Here is a 13,729-nt window from a genome sequence, read left to right as displayed (position 1 = left end):
GACTGATAAACCGGCATCTGAGCCTATCAGGTGTGATACTGTCTGCATGACTGGGTGTATCTAAGTTTACGATGCGTGATATGGCGTTTCACACCGATACTGCGTTACATTCATCCTCATGCATCCTTGGTGTATCTAAGTCACTACCACAATACTGGTATCTCCTTGGCTTTGAGTGTCAGCTCCCGGGGTCACTTGTGGTATATAATCCATGCATCAGCGGTATAATGAGCATACCCTGTATACGGGTTATGTGCCCTCCTCCTGGGGGTCACCCCATCCCCCTCAGTGAGCTGTCTGTGCCCCTGCCCTCAGCTGTCACCCCGTCCTGCCCTCAGTGCACAATGGCCCTGACTGTACACAATGCACTGTATGAATGGCAGCTGGCATTAGGTGGCACATTTGCAAGAGGCGGGATTTGGCAGCATGAAATGGGCATGCAGGGCTGTGCAGTAAGGGGTTAATGCAGCCTCTTCTTCCCACCCTTCCTCCATCCATCCTCCTTCTCCTCCGCCTATCCGGAGCCTCTGTATCCCTGCTACCTAGCAGCTTCTCCCTCCTCTCCGCCTGGACCCACAGTGAGTGGTGCTGTGCTGGGCAGAGGCAGTGCTGACGTCAGCCCCGCTGCACTGGAGGACTGTGATGGTGGTGGGATGGTGCGAGGCGGCCAGGAATGTGATGCTGCACACAAGGAGCCATGTTAGGAGGAGCAGAGCCGTGAGCGGGTGAGTGCGGGGCTGGAGGTGGGGTGGTCTGGGGGTGAGTGCGGGGCTGGAGGTGGGGTGGTCTGGGGGTGAGTGCGGGGCTGGAGGTGGGGTGGTCTGGGGGTGAGTGCGGGGCTGGAGGTGGGGTGGTCTGGGGCTGCCCCCCGGCGTCCTTGTGTGCAGGCAGCTGTCATCCTCATAACAGGCTGCGCTGGGTGTGTGTCTGTCTCCATTGTGTGCAATTATGTGCCAGCCACACCGACACCGCTGCCTGTGTGTCACCTTGTGCAGCAGCGAAAAGGATCTGCGCCTGCAGTCTGTGTGTGTGTGTGTGTGTGTGTGTGTGTGTGTGTGTGTACGCCTATGTGTGTGTACGACTGTGTGTGTGCCTATGCGTGTCTTATATAGTGTGTGTACGCCTATGTGTGTGTGTGTGTGTGTGTACGCCTATGTGTGTCTTGTATAGTGTGTGTACGCCTATGCGTGTGTGTGCCTATATGTGTGTGTGTGTGTACGCCTATGCGTGTCTTATATAGTGCATGTGTGTACGCCTATGTGTGTTTTATTTAGTGTGTATGTGTGTACGCCTGTGTTTCTTATATAGTGTGTGTGTACGACGGTGTGTCTTATATAGTGTGTGTGTACACCTGTGTGTCTTATATAGTGTGTGTACGCCTGTGTGTCTTATATAGTGTGTGTGTACACCTGTGTGTCTTATATAGTGTGTGTACGCCTGTGTGTCTTATATAGTGTGTGTACACCTGTGTGTCTTATATAGTGTGTGTGTACGCCTGTGTGTCTTATATAGTGTGTGTGTACACCTGTGTGTCTTATATAGTGTGTGTACACCTGTGTGTCTTATATAGTGTGTGTGTACACCTGTGTGTCTTATATAGTGTGTGTACGTCTGTGTGTCTTATATAGTGTGTGTACGCCTGTGTGTCTTATATAGTGTGTGTGTACGCCTGTGTGTCTTATATAGTGTGTGTGTGTACGCCTGTGTGTCTTATATAGTGTGTGTGTACACCTGTGTGTCTTATATAGTGTGTGTACACCTGTGTGTCTTATATAGTGTGTGTGTACACCTGTGTGTCTTATATAGTGTGTGTGTACGCCTGTGTGTCTTATATAGTGTGTGTACACCTGTGTGTCTTATATAGTGTGTGTGTACACCTGTGTGTCTTATATAGTGTGTGTACGTCTGTGTGTCTTATATAGTGTGTGTACGCCTGTGTGTCTTATATAGTGTGTGTGTACACCTGTGTGTCTTATATAGTGTGTGTACACCTGTGTGTCTTATATAGTGTGTGTGTACACCTGTGTGTCTTATATAGTGTGTGTACGCCTGTGTGTCTTATATAGTGTGTGTACGTCTGTGTGTCTTATATAGTGTGTGTACGCCTGTGTGTCTTATATAGTGTGTGTACACCTGTGTGTCTTATATAGTGTGTGTGTGTACGCCTGTGTGTCTTATATAGTGTGTGTGTACACCTGTGTGTCTTATATAGTGTGTGTGTGTACGCCTGTGTGTCTTATATAGTGTGTGTGTGTACGCCTGTGTGTCTTATATAGTGTGTGTGTACACCTGTGTGTCTTATATAGTGTGTGTACACCTGTGTGTCTTATATAGTGTGTGTGTACACCTGTGTGTCTTATATAGTGTGTGTACGCCTGTATGTCTTATATAGTGTGTGTACGTCTGTGTGTCTTATATAGTGTGTGTACACCTGTGTGTCTTATATAGTGTGTGTACGTCTGTGTGTCTTATATAGTGTGTGTACGCCTGTGTGTCTTATATAGTGTGTGTACACCTGTGTGTCTTATATAGTGTGTGTGTGTACACCTGTGTGTCTTATATAGTGTGTGTACGTCTGTGTGTCTTATATAGTGTGTGTACGCCTGTGTGTCTTATATAGTGTGTGTACACCTGTGTGTCTTATATAGTGTGTGTGTACACCTGTGTGTCTTATATAGTGTGTGTGTACGCCTGTGTGTCTTATATAGTGTGTGTACACCTGTGTGTCTTATATAGTGTGTGTACGCCTGTGTGTCTTATATAGTGTGTGTGTACGCCTGTGTGTCTTATATAGTGTGTGTACGTCTGTGTGTCTTATATAGTGTGTGTACGCCTGTGTGTCTTATATAGTGTGTGTGTACACCTGTGTGTCTTATATAGTGTGTGTACGCCTGTGTGTCTTATATAGTGTGTGTACACCTGTGTGTCTTATATAGTGTGTGTGTACGCCTGTGTGTCTTATATAGTGTGTGTGTACACCTGTGTGTCTTATATAGTGTGTGTACACCTGTGTGTCTTATATAGTGTGTGTGTACACCTGTGTGTCTTATATAGTGTGTGTACGTCTGTGTGTCTTATATAGTGTGTGTACGCCTGTGTGTCTTATATAGTGTGTGTGTACGCCTGTGTGTCTTATATAGTGTGTGTGTGTACGCCTGTGTGTCTTATATAGTGTGTGTGTACACCTGTGTGTCTTATATAGTGTGTGTACACCTGTGTGTCTTATATAGTGTGTGTGTACACCTGTGTGTCTTATATAGTGTGTGTGTACGCCTGTGTGTCTTATATAGTGTGTGTACACCTGTGTGTCTTATATAGTGTGTGTGTACACCTGTGTGTCTTATATAGTGTGTGTACGTCTGTGTGTCTTATATAGTGTGTGTACGCCTGTGTGTCTTATATAGTGTGTGTGTACACCTGTGTGTCTTATATAGTGTGTGTACACCTGTGTGTCTTATATAGTGTGTGTGTACACCTGTGTGTCTTATATAGTGTGTGTACGCCTGTGTGTCTTATATAGTGTGTGTACGTCTGTGTGTCTTATATAGTGTGTGTACGCCTGTGTGTCTTATATAGTGTGTGTACACCTGTGTGTCTTATATAGTGTGTGTGTGTACGCCTGTGTGTCTTATATAGTGTGTGTGTACACCTGTGTGTCTTATATAGTGTGTGTGTGTACGCCTGTGTGTCTTATATAGTGTGTGTGTGTACGCCTGTGTGTCTTATATAGTGTGTGTGTACACCTGTGTGTCTTATATAGTGTGTGTACACCTGTGTGTCTTATATAGTGTGTGTGTACACCTGTGTGTCTTATATAGTGTGTGTACGCCTGTATGTCTTATATAGTGTGTGTACGTCTGTGTGTCTTATATAGTGTGTGTACACCTGTGTGTCTTATATAGTGTGTGTACGTCTGTGTGTCTTATATAGTGTGTGTACGCCTGTGTGTCTTATATAGTGTGTGTGTACGCCTGTGTGTCTTATATAGTGTGTGTGTACACCTGTGTGTCTTATATAGTGTGTGTGTGTACACCTGTGTGTCTTATATAGTGTGTGTACGTCTGTGTGTCTTATATAGTGTGTGTACGCCTGTGTGTCTTATATAGTGTGTGTACACCTGTGTGTCTTATATAGTGTGTGTGTACACCTGTGTGTCTTATATAGTGTGTGTGTACGCCTGTGTGTCTTATATAGTGTGTGTACACCTGTGTGTCTTATATAGTGTGTGTGTACACCTGTGTGTCTTATATAGTGTGTGTACGTCTGTGTGTCTTATATAGTGTGTGTACGCCTGTGTGTCTTATATAGTGTGTGTGTACACCTGTGTGTCTTATATAGTGTGTGTACACCTGTGTGTCTTATATAGTGTGTGTGTACACCTGTGTGTCTTATATAGTGTGTGTACGCCTGTGTGTCTTATATAGTGTGTGTACGTCTGTGTGTCTTATATAGTGTGTGTACGCCTGTGTGTCTTATATAGTGTGTGTACACCTGTGTGTCTTATATAGTGTGTGTGTGTACGCCTGTGTGTCTTATATAGTGTGTGTGTACACCTGTGTGTCTTATATAGTGTGTGTGTGTACGCCTGTGTGTCTTATATAGTGTGTGTGTACACCTGTGTGTCTTATATAGTGTGTGTACACCTGTGTGTCTTATATAGTGTGTGTGTACACCTGTGTGTCTTATATAGTGTGTGTACGCCTGTATGTCTTATATAGTGTGTGTACGTCTGTGTGTCTTATATAGTGTGTGTACACCTGTGTGTCTTATATAGTGTGTGTACGTCTGTGTGTCTTATATAGTGTGTGTACGCCTGTGTGTCTTATATAGTGTGTGTACACCTGTGTGTCTTATATAGTGTGTGTGTGTACACCTGTGTGTCTTATATAGTGTGTGTACGTCTGTGTGTCTTATATAGTGTGTGTACGCCTGTGTGTCTTATATAGTGTGTGTACGCCTGTGTGTCTTATATAGTGTGTGTGTGTACACCTGTGTGTCTTATATAGTGTGTGTGTGTACACCTGTGTGTCTTATATAGTGTGTGTACGCCTGTGTGTCTTATATAGTGTGTGTACGCCTGTGTGTCTTATATAGTGTGTGTGTACGCCTGTGTGCACGACGGTGTGTCTTATATAGTGTGTGTGTACGCCTGTGTGTCTTATATAGTGTGTGTGTACGCCTGTGTGTCTTATATAGTGTGTGTGTGTACGCCTATGTGTTTCTTATATAGTGTGTGTGTGTGTGTGTGTACACCTGTGTGTCTTATATAGTGTGTGTGTACACCTGTGTGTCTCATATAGTGTGTGTGTACGCCTATGTGCGTCTTATATAGTGTGTGTACGCCTGTGTGTCTTATATAGTGTGTGTGTACGCCTGTGTGTCTTATATAGTGTGTGTACGCCTGTGTGTCTTATATAGTGTGTGTGTACGCCTGTGTGTCTTATATAGTGTGTGTGTACACCTGTGTGTCTCATATAGTGTGTGTGTACGCCTATGTGCGTCTTATATAGTGTGTATACACCTGTGTGTCTTATATAGTGTGTGTGTGTACGCCTGTGTGTCTTATATAGTGTGTGTGTACACCTGTGTGTCTTATATAGTGTGTGTACACCTGTGTGTCTTTTATATAGTGTGTGTGTACGCCTGTGTGTCTTATAAAGTGTGTGTAAGCCAATGTGTGTGCGTCATACTGGGCATATAGATATTTGGCGCCTGGGGCTGCACATCTTTCACTTAGCTGTTGTATTTGTGTTGTCAGTGACTATTCGGGGGTGATGCTGCCACAGCACATTGTATATACACATAAGCCTCAGTTTTCTGCATGTGTGTGTATATATATATATATATATATATATATATATATATATATATATATATATATATATATATATATACACTCACTGGCCACTTTATTAGGTACACCTGTCCAACTTCTTGTTAACACTTAATTTCTAATCAGCCAATCACATGGCGGCAACTCATGCATTTAGGCATGTAGACATGGTCAAGACAATCTCCTGCAGTTCAAACCGAGCATCAGTATGGGGAAGAAAGGTGATTTGAGCGCCTTTGAACGTGGCATGGTTGTTGGTGCCAGAAGGGCTGGTCTGAGTATTTCAGAAACTGCTGATCTACTGGGATTTTCACGCACAACCATCTCTAGGGTTTACAGAGAATGGTCCGAAAAAGAAAAAAAATCCAGTGAGCGGCAGTTCTGTGGGCGGAAATGCCTTGTTGATGCCAGAGGTCAGAGGAGAATGGGCAGACTGGTTCGAGCTGATAGAAAGGCAACAGTGACTCAAATCGCCACCCGTTACAACCAAGGTAGGCCTAAGAGCATCTCTGAACGCACAGTGCGTCGAACTTTGAGGCAGATGGGCTACAGCAGCAGAAGACCACACCGGGTACCACTCCTTTCAGCTAAGAACAGGAAACTGAGGCTACAATTTGTACAAGCTCATCGAAATTGGACAGTAGAAGATTGGAAAAACGTTGCTTGGTCTGATGAGTCTCGATTTCTGCTGCGACATTCGGATGGTAGGGTCAGAATTTGGCGTAAACAACATGAAAGCATGGATCCATCCTGCCTTGTATGGAGCATCTTTGGGATGTGCAGCCGACAAATCTGCGGCAACTGTGTGATGCCATCATGTCAATATGGACCAAAATCTCTGAGGAATGCTTCCAGCACCTTGTTGAATCTATGCCACGAAGAATTGAGGCAGTTCTGAAGGCAAAAGGGGGTCCAACCCGTTACTAGCATGGTGTACCTAATAAAGTGGCTAGTGAGTGTATATGTATATGGTATATATATGTGTGTGCTTATACTGCTTATATACCGTGAGGATTCTACCCTTATACACATTGCCCCAGTGGTGTAACTACAGTCCAATGTGCGCCGGTGTAAAATTCAGACCTTTTCCCCCTACACACACAATCACTCATGCACCCCCTCATGATGGTCATATGTATGGACCCTTGCAGCATTCAAAATCTTATAAGAACATACGAGTTGCTTCCCTCAAACACTAGCTACTAATGTCCCCCATCCTTTGCCCATCCTGGTATATATATATATATATATATATATATATATATATATATATATATATATACTGTATATATCACTCATCCTGGTGTACATGTCCCCCATCCTGGTAAATATGTCCCTCATCCTGGTATATATGTCCCCCATCCTGGTATATATGCCCCCCATCCTGTGTATATAGTTGTACTCAAAAGTTTACACATCCCCGCAGAATTTTTGCATTCTTGGCCTTTTTTTCAGAGAATATGAATGATGACACCAAAACTTTTTCTCCACTCATGGTTAGTGGTTGGGTGAAGCCATTTATTGTCAAACTACTGTGTTTTCTCTTTTTAAATCATAATGACAACCCAAAACATCCAAATGACCCTGATCAGTAGTTCACATATCCTGGTGATTTTGGCCTGATAACATGCGCAGAAGTTGACACAAATGGGTTTGAATGGCTACTAAAGGTAACATCCTTACCTGTGACCTGTTTGCTTGTAATCAGTGTGTGTGCATAAAAGCTGAGTGAGTTTCTGGGATCCAGACAGACTCTTGCATCTTTCATCCAGCCACTGATGTTTCTGGATTGTGAGTCATGGGGGAAAGCAAAAGAATTGTCAACGGATCTATGTGAAAAGGTAGATGAACTGTATAAAACAGGAAAGGGATACAAAAAGATATCCAAGGAATTGATAATGCCAGTCAGCAGCGTTCAAACTGTGATTAACAAATGGAAAATCAGGGGCTCTGTAAAAACAAATCCACGGTCAGGTAGACCTACAAAAATGTCGTCCACAACTGCCAGGAAAATTGTTCGGGATGCCAAGAAAAACCCACAAAAAACATCAGCTGAAATACAGGACTCTCTGAAAACTAGCAGTGTGGCTGTTTCAAGATGCACAATAAGGAGGCACCTGAAGAAAAATTGACTGCATGGTCGAGTTGCCAGAAGAATGCCATTACTGTGCAAATGCCACAAAGTATCTCGCCTACAATACACAAAACAGCACAGAGACAAGTATCAAAACTTCTGGCACTAGGTAATTTGGACTGATGGGACCAAAATTGAACTTTTTGGCCACAACCAGAAATGTTACATTTGGAGAGAGGTCAACAAGGCCTATGATGAAAGGAACACCATTCCTACTGTAAAGCACGGAGGTGGATCGCTGATGTTTTGGGGATGTGTGAGCTACAAAGGCACAGGAAACTTGGTGAAAGTTGAAGGAAAGATGAATGCAGCACGTTATCAGCAAATACTGGACAAATTTGCAGTCATCAGCCAGGAAGCTGCACATGCGACATACTTGGACGTTCCAACATGCCAACGATCCAAAACACAAGGCCAAGTCGGTGTGTCATTGGCTACAGCATAACAAAGTTGAAGGTTCTGGAGTTGCCATCTCAGTCTCCTGACCTCAATATCATTGAGCCACTCTGGGGAGATCTCAAGCTCGCAGTTCATACTAGACAGCCCAGGAATTTACAGGAACTAGAGGCTTTTACCCCAAGAAGAGTGGGCAGCTTTACCATCTGAGAAAATAAAGAACCTCATCCACAACTACCACAAAAGACTTGCAGCTGTCATTGATGTTAGAGGGGGTAATACCCGGTATTAAGAAATGGGGTATGTGAACTTTTGATCAGGGTCATTTGGATGTATTGGGTTGTCATTATGATCTAAAAAGTGAAAACACAGTAGTTTGACAATAAATGGCTTCACCCAATCACTAATCATGAGTGGAGAAAAAGTTTTGGTGTTATCATTCATATTCTTTGTAAAAAGGCCAAGAAAGCAAAAATTCTGCCTGGGTATGTAAATTTTTGAGCACAACTGTATATGCCTCATCCTGGTAGATGGGGCAGCACGGTGGCTCAGTGGATAGCACTGCAGCGCTGGAGTCGTGGGTTCAAGCCTCACCCTGGACAACAACTGTAAAGAGTTTGTATGTTCTCTCCGTGTTTGTGTGGGTTTCCTCCGGGTTCTCCGGTTTCCTCCCACATTCCAAAGACATACTGATAGTGAGCTTAGATTGTGAGCCCCATTGGGGACAGCGATGATAACGTGTGCAAACTGTAAAGTGCTGTGGAATATGTTAGCGCTATATAAAAATAAAGATTCTTATTATATGTTCCTTATCCTGATATACTGTATATGTCCCTTTTCCTGGGCCACTTCCTGGTATACATGTCCGCCATCCTGATATACTGTATTTGTGTCTTATCATGGGCATCATCCTGGCCTACAGTTAGGTCCATATATATTTGGACAGAGACAACATTTTTCTAATTTTGGTTATAGACATTACCACAATGAATTTTAAACAAAACAATTCAGATGCAGTTGAAGTTCAGACTTTCAGCTTTCATTTGAGGGTACCCACATTAAAATTGGATGAAGGGTTTAGGAGTTTCAGCTCCTTAACATGTGCCACCCTGTTTTTAAAGGGTCCAAAAGTAATTGGACAGATTCAATAATTTTAAATAAAATGTTCATTTCTAGTACTTGGTTGAAAACCCTTTGTTGGCAATGACTGCCTGAAGTCTTGAACTCGTGGACATCACCAGACGCTGAGTTTCCTCCTTTTTGATGCTCTCCAGGCCTTCACTGTGGTGGTTTTCAGTTGCTGTTTGTTTGTGGGCCTTTCTGTCTGAAGTTTAGTCTTTAACAAGTGAAATAATGCTCAATTGGGTTGAGATCAGGTGACTGACTTGGCCATTCAAGAATATTCCATTTCTTTGCTTTAATAAACTCCTGGGTTGCTTTGGCTTTATGTTTTGGGTCATTGTCCATCTGTAGTATGAAACGACGACCAATCAGTTTTGCTGCATTTGGCTGGATCTGAGCACACAGTATGGCGGCTCTGAATACCTCAGAATTCATTCGGCTGCTTCTGTCCTGTGTCACATCATCAATAAACACTAATGACCCAGTGCCACTGGCAGCCATGCATGCCCAAGCCATCACACTGCCTCCGCCGTGTTTTACAGATGAGGTGGTATGCTTTGGATCATGAGCTGTACCAAGCCTTCGCCATACTTTTCTCTTTCCATCATTCTGGTAGAGGTTGATCTTGGTTTCATCTGTCCAAAGAATGTTCTTCCAGAACTGTGCTGGCTTTTTTAGATGTTTTTTAGCAAAGTCCAGTCTAGCCTTTTTATTCTTGATGCTTATGAGTGGCTTGCACCGTGCAGTGAACCCTCTGTATTTACTTTCATGCAGTCTTCTCTTTATGGTAGATTTGGATATTGATACGCCGACCTCCTGGAGAGTGTTGTTCACTTGGTTGGCTGTTGTGAAGGGGTTTCTCTTCACCATGGAGATTATTCTGCGATCATCCACCACTGTTGTCTTCCGTGGGCGCCCAGGTCTTTTTGCATTGATGAGTTCACCAGTGCTTTCTTTCTTTCTCAGGATTTACCAAACTGTACATTTTGCCACTCCTAATATTGTAGCAATTTCTCGGATGGGTTTTTTCTGTTTTCGCAGCTTAAGGATGGCTTGTTTCACCTGCATGGATAGCTCCTTTGACCGCATGTTTCCTTCACAGCAAAACCTTCCAAATGCAAGCACCACATCTCAAATCAGCTCCAGGCCTTTTATCTGCTTAATTGAGAATGACATAACAAAGGGATTGCCCACACCTGTCCATGAAATAGCCTTGGAGTTAATTGTCCAATTACTTTTGGTCCCTTTAAAAACAGGGTGGCACGCGCGCCGCGGCAAATTTTAGGCCACGCCTCTGACCACACCCATTCATAATTAGTCACACCCATATCCACGTCCCAACCACACCCATTTAGCACTGCTGATCACACTGTTTCATATACAATAGTTATAAACAAAAAAATATGGCCACACAGTGCTCCATACTGTATAATGGCCACACATGATGCTCCATACTGTATGATGACCGCACATGATGCTCCATACTGTATAATGACCGCACATGATGCTCCATACTGTATAATGACCGCACATGATGCTCCATACTGTATAATGACCGCACATGATGCTCCATACTGTATAATGACCGCACATGATGCTCCATACTGTATAATGGCCGCACATGATGCTCCATACTGTATAATGACCGCACATAATTTTCCATACTGTATAATGACCCCACATGATGCTCCATACTGTATAATGACCGCACATGATGCTCCATACTGTATAATGACCGCACATGATGCTCCATACTGTATAATGGCCGCACATGATGCTCCATACTGTATAATGACCGCACATGACGCTCCATACAGTATAATGACCGCACATGATGCTCCATACTGTATAATGACCGCACATGATGCTCCATACTGTATAATGACCGCACATGATGCTCCATACTGTATAATGGCCGCACATGATGCTCCATACTGTATAATGACCGCACATGATGCTCCATACTGTATAATGGCCGCACATGATGCTCCATACTGTATAATGACCGCACATGACGCTCCATACTGTATAATGAACACACGACGCTCCATACTGTATAATGACCGCATGCATACTGTATAATGGCCGCACATGATGCTCCATACTGTATAATGACCGCACATGATGCTCCATACTGTATAATGACCGCACATGATGCTCCATACTGTATAATGACCCCACATGATGCCCCATACTGTATAATGACCGCACATGACGCTCCATACTGTATAATGAACACACATGACGCTCCATACTGTATAATGACCGCATGCATACTGTATAATGGCCGCACATGATGCTCCATACTGTATAATAACCGCACATGAGGCTGCATACTGTATAATGAACACACATGATGCTCCATACTGTATAATGACTGCACATGATGCTCCATACTGTATAATGACCCCACATGATGCCCCATACTGTATAATGACCGCACATGACGCTCCATACTGTATAATGAACACACATGACGCTCCATACTGTATAATGACCGCATGCATACTGTATAATGGCCGCACATGATGCTCCATACTGTATAATGACCGCACATGAGGCTGCATACTGTATAATGAACACACATGATGCTCCATACTGTATAATGACCGCACATGATGCCCCATACTTTATAATGACCACACATGATGCTCCATACTGTATGCTGGCTGCACATGATGCTCCATACTGTATAATGGCCACAGTTCTCCATACTGTATAATGACATACAGGCACGCAGCTCACACACACGCTCACACACACAGCTCACACACGCACGCAGCTCACACACATGCAGCATCACACACACAGTATCACACATACACACGCAGCATCACAAAAGCAGCTCACAAACACATGCAGCTTTGACACAAATGCATCACACACGCAGCCATCACACACACACACACAGCCATCACACACACGCAGTCATCACACACACACACACGCAGCCATCACACACACGCAGTCATCACACACACACACACCCAGCCATCACACACACACACACACACACACACACACACACACACACCCAGCCATCACACACACACACACACCCAGCCATCACACACACACACCCAGCCATCACACACACACACACACACACAGCCATCACACACACACACCCAGCCATCACACACACACACCCAGCCATCACACACACACCCAGCCATCACACACACACACCCAGCCATCACACACACACACCCAGCCATCACACACACACCCACCATCACACACACACACCCAGCCATCACACACACACACACACACACACACACAGCCATCACACACACACACACACACAGCCATCACACACACACACACAGCCATCACACACACACACCCAGCCATCACACACACCAGATACCTCATACCCACATGACACACACACAAATGCAGCATCACACACACACAATGACACACACATGCAGCATCAGACACACACACACACACACACACACACATCACACACACACACACACACACACACACACACAATCTCCTCTGTGTTGCAGGGGCGGCTGATCTGGCCATGTGCAGCTCTTCAGTTTCTCCGGCTGCTCACAGCTCTGCACTGTCCCGGCACCTCCCCCGTCTCTCCTTCTCTGCCGGGATAGCAGCTAAGAGCAGGAGAAGTCGGAGCTCCGTGCACACACAGGAGGAAGTGAGTCGCTGACCTCTCATCTTGATCGCTGCTGGCTCTCTGCCTCAGCTTGGCAGCGCAGCGCAGCGCCGCACAGGGGGCGGGGGAGGGGGGCGGGATCGGTCGGGAGGAGACCCAGCATGTATAAGAAAAAAAAAACAGCCACAAACCTAAGCTACTCAGGTGCCGCCCCCTGCATTGTCCCCGCCCTAGGCACGTAGTGCGGGACATTAGTGTCCCGCCCGGGATCACGGGGCTGGCTGTCAAAATCAGGACAGTCCCGCGGGATCCGGGATGGTTGGGAGGTATGTATATGGACCTAACTGTATATATCCCCCATGCTTGTATATACAGTGGGTACGGAAAGTATTCAGACCCCTTTCAATTTTTCACTCTTTATTTCATTGCAGCCATTTGGTAAATTCAAAACTATTCATTTTTTTCACATTCATGTACACTCTGCACCCCATCTTTACTGAAAAAAAAACAGAAATGTAGAAATTTTTGCAAATTTATTAAAAAAGAAAAACTGAAATATCACATGGTCATAAGTATTCAGACCCTTTGCTCAGACACTCACATTTAAGACACACAC

The 13,729-nt window shown here is 44.4% G+C and overlaps 1 protein-coding gene across 2 annotated transcripts in view; it reads left to right on the top strand.

Moving 5' to 3' along the window:
• The first annotated feature begins 580 nt into the window (after positions 1-580).
• Positions 581-13,729, top strand: part of RUSC2 (RUN and SH3 domain containing 2) — a 119,750-nt gene continuing 106,601 nt past the window's right edge. The window contains exon 1 of one of the 2 annotated variants that reach the window (XM_077284530.1): positions 581-725. The gene's annotated coding sequence lies outside the window, so the exon portion shown is untranslated. The remainder of the gene's footprint in view (positions 726-13,729) is intronic. The other variant, XM_077284549.1, reaches the window with a different exon arrangement.

The sequence above is a fragment of the Ranitomeya variabilis genome, chromosome 1 (assembly GCF_051348905.1).
Source record: "Ranitomeya variabilis isolate aRanVar5 chromosome 1, aRanVar5.hap1, whole genome shotgun sequence".
Taxonomy (NCBI): Eukaryota; Metazoa; Chordata; class Amphibia; order Anura; family Dendrobatidae; genus Ranitomeya; species Ranitomeya variabilis.
This window is presented reverse-complemented; position numbering and strand designations above follow the sequence as displayed.